This window comes from Procambarus clarkii, chromosome 66 (genome assembly GCF_040958095.1).
Source record: "Procambarus clarkii isolate CNS0578487 chromosome 66, FALCON_Pclarkii_2.0, whole genome shotgun sequence".
NCBI classification, from domain to species: Eukaryota; Metazoa; Arthropoda; class Malacostraca; order Decapoda; family Cambaridae; genus Procambarus; species Procambarus clarkii.
The window spans coordinates 25,932,604-25,945,984 of NC_091215.1; positions in this window are offsets into that span (position 1 = coordinate 25,932,604).

Sequence of the window (13,381 nt, forward strand, 5' to 3'; positions counted from 1 at the left end):
TTATTTTCTTAAAATGAGTATGTATTTCATGAATATATTTATGTATAATATGATAATGTTACAGACTTATAAGGTACCACAAGGATGGAACAAGAGTTGTGTTTTTAAAATGGACACTGTATCACATCTCAAAGTTTGAGATAATCTGTTGTGAGTTATAGCGATGCTACTTAAAAATTTGTGACATCAGATGATTACTTTTATCCCACATTTCTCCTGTAGCTTTTATTTCTATTTTATATGAACTAAAGTTTTAGGTCACATACTCACATAACATACAGCAGTAACATTCAAGAAGAATCACTATTACCATTTAAAAGAAAAATATAAAAATAAATACAGTAATTACATTCTTGCAGTTTGATTATTATAAGAGCAGTTACTCTCCTCTAGTAGTTACTAGAGATAAGAGCAGTTAAAGTGTTACTTCTAATGTGTACCAAAACTGTAATGACTGATGTAGCCAGTACTCCTATGATGCATACACCTGTACTGTTAATTCCACGAGTTGACATGTCCAAAATAAGGCTTTAGTGTTGGTATTAATTACAGCATCCTGAATGGTTCTTTCAAGATAACCGGGTTCTGAATTCTTTCTTTATACTGGTCTAAGTGGAGAAACGCAACACATTTTCACCTTTTTACCAAGTATATGTTTGTGTTGTTTACCCTAATTTTACTATTTTCATATACAGTATGTACAGTACTGTAATATGAGATGAAGGGGGAGAACAGAATTTAACAAAATTACATCAATTTAATTTCCATATATATTCTTAACTCATTAAGATTTAAAAATAAATTAATGGTCCAGGTTTCAAGTCCAACATTTGCATAGCATACTACAGAGTAAACAATTTATATTCAATTTCTGAAAGCTAGTATTGGTCACAAACTAATGTTAGAATACGACCTGTCACTAAACACTGTTTCTCTGCTTATTACACACACACACTGAACTGGAGAAATGTCATGAGTGGAGTACCACAAGGTTCAGTTCTTGCACCTGTAATGTTTATTGTCTTCATAAACGACCTACCGGAAGGACTATAGAATTATATGAACATGTTTGCTGATGATGCTAAGATAATAGGAAAGATAAGAAGCTATGATGATTGTCATGCCCTTCAAGAAGACCTGGACAAAATAAGTGTATAAAGCACCACTCAGCAAATGGAATTTAGTGTGAATAAATGCCATGTTATGGAATATGGAATAGAAGAAAAAGACCACACACACAACTTACAAATTATGTGAAAAATCTGTAAAAAATAATCTAACTTAGAAAGAGATCTAGGAGTGGTTCTAGATAGAAAGGTTTTACCTGAGGACCACATAAAGAATGTCATGTGAGGAGCATATGCTACACTTTTCAATTTCAGAATTGCTTTTAAATACTGTACATGGATGGTGAAATACTAAAGAAATAGTTCACGATCTTTATGAGACCAAACCTGGAATATGCAGCGGCTGTGTGGTGCCCATATCTTAAGAATCACATAAACAATTGGAAAAGGTGCAAAGACATGCAATTATATGGCTCCTAGAACTGAAGGACAAGAGCAATGAGGAGAAATTAGAGGCATTAAATGTGCCAAAACTTGAAGATAGAAGAAAAAGAGGCGATCAACAGGAATCAAGAAAATTGATAGGGAAAAATTCCTGAGACCTGGAACTTCAAGAACAAGAGGTCATAGATTTAAACTAAACAAAGCTGCCAAAAAAATATGTGAAAATTCACTTTCACAGAGTGGTAGATGGTTGGAATAAGTTAGGTGAGGTGGTAGAGGCCAAAATCATCAGTAGTTTCAAAGCATTATATGATAGTGCTATCAAGATGGGACACCCATGAGCATAGCTCTCATCCTGTAACTACACTTAGGTAATCACACACAGGCACACACCAGGCGTGCTTGCATCCTTACAACTGTACACTGAACTATTTGACCAGTAATATCTACACTACTACACTGTAATATTTCTGAGCATCTTTTCCTATTCCATCTTCTCATGCATATATATACAGTATAGTATTTCATTCCCAAATACTGTATTCTTAGATATTTATCTGTATATCTGAAGTTCAGCTACAGGTTATATACATTACAATGCATTTCCTCAAGGATAAAAATACAGTATCACTAATCATAAATCCTTATGGTCACTTATAGTTAGCACATTACAGCAAATGGAATATGATGCAAATTCCACTGAACTTTAAAAAATATTGGCTTTATTACCTATATTTTTGTATAGGCCACAAGTCGCATAAAATTTGCCCTAAATAAGAGTAGAGATGAAAGCGTTGTCAGTTAATGCTATATACTGTACTGTAAATATATATTAAAAGCATGAACTTTTTGTAAATGCTTGAAGTGGTGGTGATACAGATTTGTCAACATATGAATTAGAGCACATCTGTTGATGAAATATATGAGCATCTAAAGTGACCAATTGTCAAGTACTGTATTAAAGTAATCAGCCGAGAAATATACAGATAACAAAATATACATTCTACACGTAGGTATGGCTCTCTTATTAAAAACGTTTGATGAAGTCTTATTAAAATTTAACTTTAATAATCTGTTGATGGCTTATGCCTTTTGGTATGGTTACAATATAAATGAATTAGCCAGTGGATAGTTAAAAAATTTAGGATAACACAATGTTGAGAGTAATCGCAATCTTACCTACGGGGCAACCAAATACTTTAAGAGAGAAATAGATAATGGTTTGTATGTAAGAGGGAAGGAGGGAAGGTGAGAAGAGAAGGGGTAAGGAGAGAGAGAGAGAGTAAGGAAGGAGGAAGAGATAGGGAAAAGGGTAGTGAGAGAAAAAGATGAGAGAACTAGACCCCGGATTCATAAAGCAGTTACGCGAGCACTTACGAACCTGAAAACCTTTTCTCAATCTTTGGTGGCTTTGTTTACAATCATTAAACAGTTAATGAGCTCCGAAGCACCAGGAGGCTGTTTATAACAAAAACAACAGTTGATTAGGAAGTTTTCATGCTTGTAAACTGTTTAATAAATGTAACCAAAGCCGTCAAAGATTGAGGAAAGATGTACATGTTCGTAAGTACAGTACTTAATTAACTGCTTTATGAATAAACGACTTTATGAATAAACAAAGACTGCAATTTAAATTGCAATTAAAAAAAGAAGACACTTTGCTATAAACTTAGGTATAGTTATGTTCATATTATTTAATAATTCTTATGTATCCACAACATATGTATGTATGTGCAGAGGCATCATACAGCTAAAATTTGGGGAGCACACTTTAAAAATCATTGACAAAATTATTACAAATAACATAAGTACTGTACTGTAATTGCGTTTCTTTTTATCTTTTCTTTTGATGAAAGAAGAAAGAAATTATCAAAAGAGGTGACACAATGGCTATACAGTACAGTATAGCACTGTCTGTCTTACAGAATATTACTCCAAAATATGCATCTTTCAAAAACATTTACCAAAGTGTTAATATGGTATGCTACATGGACTTGCAATTATTGAAACATTGCATGGAAAGCACAGAGTCGTGATTCCACTGTGTACGTGCATGAGTGTGCACACTTTTCCCGTGCATTAATTAGGCGTTTTACACTAAAGCATATATTGAGATGGTTGTGCGCGTGTATCTGGCCATGCTTAAAATATAAAACGAAAAAGACTCTGCAACATTATGTTGTATTGAGGCTTAAAATGGCAATTTAAATAAAATAGAAAGAATGTGTAACCTACAAAAATGATTACCCTACCATGTTTCAATTTAAGTAGAATCTTGGACAAATTTGATCAAGGGCGACCGTGCCGCGGGGACGCTAAGCCCCGGAAGCACCTCAAGATAAGGCAAGGTAAGGGACAGCATAAAACTGAAGTGACTGAGGGATGGACAAATTATCAGTGATAACGGATAATTCTAGCAGAATAACAAATTTGGCCTAGCATTTCCTTTTTTTTTTTAAATTAAAGTGATCTATACCAATTTTATTGGTTTCTTAGAACATTTTTAAAAGAGTAAAAGTGATGAATTACAAAGATAGAGGTATTTTGCTACTGCAACACCTCATAGTTTATCCACCTAGAAAAATCTGGGAGCATCCAAAATAGTAGTTACATCAGCATTTTCAACTTTGCGTTAATCTTTAACATTAAAAAAAAAAAAAAAAAGAATATAGGTTAAAAAATCACTCCCATACAAGTAGTGATGTATGTAACAGTATGCTGTACACTGATAAAAGTGTCTGCCTCCAAATTAAAGTGTGAAGTATTCTGAGAATATTGTTAGCAGAAGACATTTATGAAGTGACTTTACAATGCAGAACTTATAATTACCGCACTCATACTATTCATAGCGTTCTTCTCACCATTTGTCCACAACAACAGTATTATGGTGGTTTAAAGGTCTAATTTTACACAGTAAACATACAACCATTATATTGTGTTGTAATTTATTATCATGCAAACATTAAAATTTATGCCGAAGTTGATAATAAAATACTGTACTGTATATAACTTAATATTATTTTTCAAAGTAAAAGTATATCAATATATAAACTTTAATTCACTGGTTGACTATGTATCATCATAAATAAGCTACTTACATCCTCTCATTAAAACGTCCTAAACTACGACCAAGTTATTACAGTGCAGTATGATAAGAAAAATACAGATTAAACTACTGTACACAATTTAAAACTAACTTTGAGCACCAAATTTTAAAATGACACCATTCTCATTGTCAATAGTGAAGTATTACATTAAGAAGCTTCTTAAGCTCTGAGGTTTCCAGCCCAGAGAAAACTCAAATCTGCTAAAACCTTCTTTAAATTCAGAAGGACTGTATCTCATTCACTTAGTACTTTACCAACATCTGACAGGTATTACACAGCTTATTTTAATACTAAACATTTCTAATGTGTTTTTGTTCATAATTCAGTTTGTCAATCAGGAGTAGGCAGCCAGTATCAAAATACACCACTTTCAGTTTTTCAAGCTTATGTGTAATGGTAAGAAATTAAGTGCAATATACTGTATACTGAACAACAAAACTTAGGAGACACAGTACTGTAATTACAACATACATGATCAAATAATCCTCCATCTAAAATTGCACTGAATCTTTATTTTTTAACATTTTTTGTTAATACATAAACAATAAAAATAAAAAAAATACATTTAGTAAAGTTTAAATGTAAAAATATAACACCACTTATAACGTTACGCTGTGCCTCCAGTTATATAATAATCTTGGGATATGCACTTGAGCAAAATAAATGATAAAATATGAGAAAAGCAGCAAACAAAATTTATTTTTGTTACCCTTTAAACTATCAACTTCTGAAGAACAAGAGAACATAAAATACAGATATTTTTCTACATCTAAAGTTTTTGTTCATTATAGTTAGAAAACAATCTTGGCACAGAATAACTAGCCTGAACAACAGCTTTTCTTGCGTTGATTAAATTATATAAGAAACAGCTTTGCTGGTGCACCAAAAGCAATATTAATAAGCTTTACATGTAATGCAATAAACATTATTTTGGTCAAAATAACACGAACTCTAAATATGGTGATGTCTCACTCGAATGGATTTTGATTAAGCGCAAGTCCAGACGCAACTGAAGTCGCATTTGGGCTGTTCCTCTGTTGTCATGATTAGGTGTTTGCTCATATGAGGAAAATTCCAGAAAATCAGGACTTCCACTGCCTTGAGGCACAACTGTGTTCTAACCTTTGCAGTACTAATGTCTTACTCTAATGAAAGGCCCCCAGAAGTTACTGATACATTCGAGCAAGACATCATCGTTGTGTTCTTAGTTAATGACATACAGTATACCAAAATATCATTACTCCAAGCAATATGGCATCATTCTCACAAATGATGTAAACCACTACCAAATTAAACAATATACTGTTCTGTATATTAGTAAATATTTTTGTTTAGGAGAATGTGTTTATAAAATAATGAAATATTTACAGTACTCCATACTATAAGATAGTGAGTAATACTCCATTCCTATAAAAAAATATAGAACTGATGAATGATACATCCATATAATATGTATGTAAAGTTTAGTGCAGTGGTGTGAGGTCAAGTTTTAATTCAAATGCACCTAAGCAGATGAAGCTAACAAAGTAGTGAACAAAAGCTTAAACTGCAACTGCTGTCACCTCACAGCAAGGTCTACACTCTCACCTCCTTCATACACATATAGCCACAATGCTATAAATATGAGACAAGACAAACTAAAAAAAAAAAAAAAAAATCCTTCTCATTGCCTGTATTGTACAGAACTGAACATAATCTCTTCTATAAATCAGGGACACTCAAAACAATAGCATCTCTTAAAATACAATTTCAGCAAACTTCTATATAACACTAAACCTACAAATTCAGAGCTATAAAGAGGCTAAGACATCTCAACGTTATATTGGTCTACATCTTAATAAGTGGGTTTAATGTTCCTCTTGTCAAGCCAAAACACACCCACTTTTTTTTCTACATAAGCTTTGATATTGCTCTTTGCATATACACTCATCACTCTTCCACCAGTATTTAAAATTGTCAAATAAATTTATTAAAATATCTTAATTAAAGTCAATATTTTAATTTATTTGGGCACAAATGCTTTCCCTTGTTTTATTTTTACAACTTTCTTGTCTTCACCAAACATGCTAAGCGTTACAGATGGGTTTCCCAAACATAATAACTGTTACTTAATTCCTTCCCCACAAAAATAAGATCCCAATACTTACTATTACTGGTATTTTACCAAATTACAATTCTTAGAAGTAATCCAGCGATGTACTGAATGTGCAGTATATGCTTCACAAATTCTTTAATAATAAATTTCCAGGTACCTGTCACTCTATCCCCCTATTTATTAAACTTAAAATTTCTACTTACGAGTATCATTAATTCCATCCATTACCAGTACAGTACTAAACAGCTTTATGCCACAAAAACATTTGTATAATCAAATAACTAAATAAAATTTAACTGCAAATAACAAGTGCATACATTGTAGGACTAGAGTAGAGTGTAATCTCTACAAATCAGGACAAACTTCGTAAGATCAGAAATAACCACATCTGGTATATAAAGTTCAACTGCAGACTACGGTAATTCGTCACCTTTATTTGAAGTCCTATTTGAATTTACATTTGCCTGATTAGTACCATATTTCATAAGAGGAAAAAGTTATAAATTGTCAGAAAACAAAAAGGAAAACAAAAATAAGACTGTGGCAAGTTACCTAGCAGCCTACCATTTTCCCCACATTATCAACGAATGTACACAGATCTTTCTAAATTATTCTCCGGGGTAAGCAGGAACTTACATGATGCCTGGTCAGTATACATACCATCCAGGCTCATGTGATGCCTGGTTAGTACATATACTATCCAGGCTCGTCTGATGCTTGGTCAGTACATATACCATCCCCCTCAGACATACATTCAGCTACTTGCATATTGAAAATTTATGAGTCTTTATTTGTCTGTGTACATGTATGTGAGTATTGGTGTGACTGTTGGGGGATCTTATTATCAACAAAAAGAAGTTTTCATTATCCTTGTACTTATAAAAGACAAAAAGACATATAGGGGGGTCCGGATTTTGGAGTGTCTACCATATGAGAGCTTCTCACTTTTATATGACGTGTGTACAGTGATTTAACGTGGCTTCTTTCAGTGAACAAAAAAAAAATTCACAAATGTAAAGCATAATATCTCATAATAAAAAAAAAAATAATAATAATTTGAACAAAAATTACCCATAGGTACTGTATAGTTTACATTAGTACAGTATGCATCTTTGCTGGCTAGTATCTGTACACATCACATTATCACATGTATATGAGATGTAGCTTTTATTATTGCATACAGTTTTCTCCATTTCACTCAACTGTTATTTTGATGGAAAAAAAATATATATGGAGAATACAAAACTGAACTTGACACAACATTCAAATTTTCCTGCTACCAACCATGAACCACCTCACGGTGACCATAGTTGGCTGGTAGGTTTCTCCTTGTGAATCCCAAACTACTCGACTGCTCAAATTCTCAGGCAAAACAGCAAAATAACCACTCTGATGTGAAATCCCAGAGCCATAAAAGACAAAGTCTAAATTTCCAGCATTTATAGGAAATTCACAACAAATTGCAACCTGTTTCTTGTTCAAGCAGTTATACCCACTTGTGGTACTGTACAATGGGAATTAATTAGGGAAAAATATATTACATCTTAATGTTTTCCTACTTTCTAAATTATAATATCTTGTTTGTGTACAGTACTCAGATATTATAGCATGGTGAGAAAGGTAACCAATTAAGACATTACTGTATAACTTATTAGGAATGTCAGCCTCGAAATTTTAAAAATATCATGTAAATTACCAATATTATTAATATACAAAGGTGCTTTTTGATATACACTGATTTAACTGTATCTGCCAAAATTTTATAGAAATACTGTATAGCATTCACCTAAACATGTACTGTATTAACATTAAGTTAATGAATTAAATATTATTACTATTTATCCTTCTCAACACTTGTGTAGATTGAAAATTAATACAATTGATGCTGACAATAAGACCACTTAAGAGTCTCTGAACCTCTTAATCATGAAAGACACTTAAATTTCATTATAAGTACTGTAATCATTCTATATTAAAATAAAATTCAAGTGCATGTACATGCATGCAGTCACACCAATACCAACATATCACAAACTAAAAGAGAAGTGAATGTCTGGGAGAATGATATGTACATGACTATCTATCCACTATCACAAGACCCTACAAAAATACATGAGCAGATGCATCCTACTCATTACTGATGAATATGGATATAGATTTGTCTATATACAAGACCCATCATCATCAGTACTATAAAACTTCTCTATCTTAGTATCACTATAAACAATAACATGTCATGGCTTGTATTAACAATGTAGGTTCAGTGGCTTGCTCAAACTGCAGTCACGTGTTACAGTGAACACTAATATATCTCATATCTCTGACAAGCACACACATGCAGGCACACACGGAGGCACACACACAAGCACACAAACATGGTGTAATATTTTATAATACTGTATATGTGTGTGTGTGTGTGATATATATATATATATATACTGCATATATATATTATATAAACATACGAAAAAAGTTTGAAATTTTAAAGGTTCTATAGTTACAAAATCAAAATTTCTATTGTGTGTGCTTACTCTGCAATAATTATTTCTGAAGACAGTCCAAATCAGTGAAACATGGTCTTGAGGTGAAGGAAGTATTTTTGTTGATTAATAAAAGCATTACTTCTCATTAACAAATACAGAAAATAAACAGCAGTTAACATGCTTTCGTGTATTTTACAATCTAATACAGTACCTAATCAAGAGTTTCTTCCGTTATGATACAAATGAAATAAATACCTTATGTAAACATCAATTGAAATAGTAGCAAAATGGAAATTGTAAAAGTGGCTTAGATGTTACTAAATAAATAATGTATAACCATTATTTAATACGGGATGGTATCCACTTAACAAAAATGGGACAAATGTCAAAACAGTATAAACATAAGAGAAAGATAGCAACATGTACATGCAGAAGCCCAGAAAAGCATCCAATTCATGTGGAAGATGAGCGAGACAAAACTCTATAACAACATTTAGAAGTTTGCAATGCAACAGTTGGATATCAAGTGATACAAATTACAAGTAATTTGGTGTAGTACAAACTGTACTCTACCAAAAGAGCACCCAAATAAAGGAGCTAGCAAAGGCTGCTGTATATAATTTCAATAAGCTCATTTTGCACTAAGAAATTATAGAAATGAAACCAAATTTACTAGGAGTCAAAACCCTGTGTTAAAATTTGAGCACAAATACTGCTGAATACTGATATTTATAAACTAAATAACATGTTCTACCAAAAGTATAATAAAAATAATGATATAAAACAAAGTATATATATATATATATATATATATATATATACTGTATCTTATTAGAATTTTTATCACTTAACTTGAGAAGTCAGATGTAGTATTTAAAACAGTTTTAATCATGTAAATAATGTATTTTACAAACTTTAGGACAGTCATAAAAAGTGATAATTAAAATTACACATAATTACAATTTGTATTGCTAAATAAAATAATTCAAAGTTCGGGTACAGATGTAATCAATACGATGCATATGCTCTGGAATATTTAGCAACACACTTGTAGCATTCTTAACTGAACTAAGACACTTAATAAAGAACAACATCAAATTAACTTTTTTGCCGGGATGCTGCCAATACCAGAAATAAGATATTGTAATTATAATAAAGTTTCCTGTGAATTGATACAGCTTTATATGGAACTATTCAAAGTACAGGACCTGGAGATTACTAATGAGCATGGTGCTGTTGCAAAGAAGTTCCCTTTATAATTTTGTTGGAAATATCCACTTGTATTGCTTTTTTAAGCCAGTATATTATAGTTACTAAAGTGAGTTCGAATGCTGTCACCATTAATAATACTAGCTCTAATATAAGTAGTAATGTTACAGGAAATATTGTGCGCTTTTCACTTTATACTTCCACAAGCCTCATGTAACAACCCGTCCTCTGAAAAATAACGCCGCTTTTTGCTCGTAATGGCCAAAAATGGACGTACTGTAATTTGAAATGAAAAACAGCTCATGAAAGTGATGTACGTACTGTACAGTTTTCTGTTTGGGTCCTCCGGCTTACTTACTTAGGTTAGGAGAGGAAGCTTTCAATTAATGTTTTCATGATGTTTTGAAACTTTAGGAGAATTTCCCGATCTCTTAACCTACCTGAGGACCCTTAATTTTATATTACTGTTTTGGAGAAAAAAAATCCAAAATTTATTTTAAATTTTTTTCATTTTGAAATTACGTCCATTTTCACCCACACAGGCAAATGCCCAAATTCAGACGTAATTTGTAACAGGACAGGTTGTATATAATGCTCCTTTCTCTTATACACTTGATTCATTGGTGATTCCTATCCTCCTGTAATGCTAAGACCCAGTACTGTATTAAAGTTGAAAAAGACAACTAAATCCTCCCATGCTTGATAGTTTTAAACATTTTTCCACTGAACCAGAGGCTTGAAGTTACTCTGAAATTAACATGTGGTCTAACAACCAAAGTTTGTGTATGCTCTTAGTTAGCCACAATTTACATGCTATACATTAGCAACAGGTTTACATATTCACTGATTTACAGAATTAATTATTGTACTGTATATGCATTTTTAACCCTTCACAGAAATGTTACAAATTATACCAGTACTGTATGTCAAAACATACGTACAGTTACTGCATTAACACAGCAATTGATGCACTTAATTATCTGCACCTAAAAAAAAGCTTTCGACAGAGTTCCACATACGAGATTGTTCTGGAAAATGGAACATACTGGAGGAGTGACAGGTAGGCTGCTTGATACCTGCTTGATGGGGTTCTGGGAGTTATTCTACTCCCCAAGCCCGGCCCAAGGCCAGGCTCGACTTGTGAGAGTTTGGTCCACCAGGCTGTTGCTTGGAGTGGCCTGAAAGCCCACATACCCACCACAGCCCGGCTGATCCAGAACTTCTCTTAGAAAACAATCCAGTTTTCTCTTGAAGATGTCCACAGTTGTTCCGGCAATATTTCTTATAGTCGCTGGGAGGACGTTGAACCGTGGACCTCTGATGTTTATACAGCGTCCTCTGATTGTGCCTATGGCACCTCTGCTCTTCACTGGTTAAATCTTGCATTTTCTTCCATATCGTTCACTCCAGTACGTTGTTATTTTACCGTGTAGATTTGGGACCTGGCCCTCCAGTATTTTCCATGTGTATATTATTTGGTATCTCTCTCGTTTCTAGAGAGTACATTTGGAGAGCTTTGAGACGATCCCAATAATTTAGGCGTTTTATCTCGTCTATGCGTGCCGTATATGTTCTCTGTATTCCCTCTATTTCAGGCTTCTAACATGGATGAAAATTTTTCTGACCAAAAAATGAGGTAAGTAATCAGAGGCAATGTATCGGAATGGAGAAAGGTCACAAGTGAAGTACAACAGGGTTCAGTTCTTGCACCAGTAATGTTTAGTGTCTACATAAACGATCTACCAGATGGAATACAAAATTATACATACATGTTTGCTGATGATGCTAAGATAATAGGGAAGATAAGAAACTTAGATGATTGTCATGCCCTTCAAGAAGACCTGGACAAAATAAGTGTATGGAGCACCCCCTTGGCAAATGGAATTTAATGTAAATAAATGTCATGTTATGGAATGTGGAATAGGAGAACACAAATAAGCGATATGATCACTATGTACAAAATAGTAACGGGAATTGACAAAATTGAAAGGGAAGAATTCCTAAGACCTGGAACTTCAAGAACAAGAGGTCATAGATTTAAATTAACTAAACAAAGCTACCGAAGAAATATAAGAAAAATCACTTTTGCAAACAGCGTGAAAGACAGCAGGAGAGAGACAGTGTTCACAATATTTATGAAACAAACTGGAATATGCAGCAGTTGTATGGTGCCAATAACTAAAGAAGCATGTCAATAAAGTGGATAGGATGAAAAGACATGCAACTAAATGACTACTGGAACTGAAAAACAAGCTACAACAAGAGGCTAGAAGCGTTAAATGTGCCAAAGCTAGAAGATTGATGGAGAAGTGGCACCACGATCAATTTGCATGAAACAGTACTTTGCAAACTACTGGTATGCCTTTTGAAAAATTTTGCTATGGAAAAGTGAAGTATTATAAAAAAAAATTCCCAGAGGTAGTTACCAGACTGCTGTTGTAGGATGACAGCTACACTCATGATATCTCATCTTCCCAATATCTTTGTCAAATGCCACTTTGAAACTACCGATGTTTTCAGCATCCCCCGCATTCCCACTTATTTGAACTTTTTACAGCTTTGTAAATAAACTAAGTTGCAGGTTTAACAAATTCCTGTCTATTTTGTCGATCCCTAATACAGTACAGTATAAAGTAAAAGTATCAAAATTATGATCAAAACCAATTTGTATTTACCTTTCCAAAGATAAGCTTTATGCTTGTAAACCCAATACCATACAGAGCAAGCAGAATACAAGCTACAGTATAGTTAAAGAATTTTCATGCACACTACTGTGCTTTAATGTTCTGTAGTACTATTTTGTGAAAACAAAAACACCACTTATGTGAATACCAAATTCCTTTGCCAATCTCTTCAACTTGCCCACTTTTCAGTTAATTTTGTGTCGTGTGTATATACAGTATATATATGTGTGTGTGTGTGTGTATGTATGTATGCGTGTGTGTGTGTGTGTGTGTGTGTGTGTGTGTGTGTGTG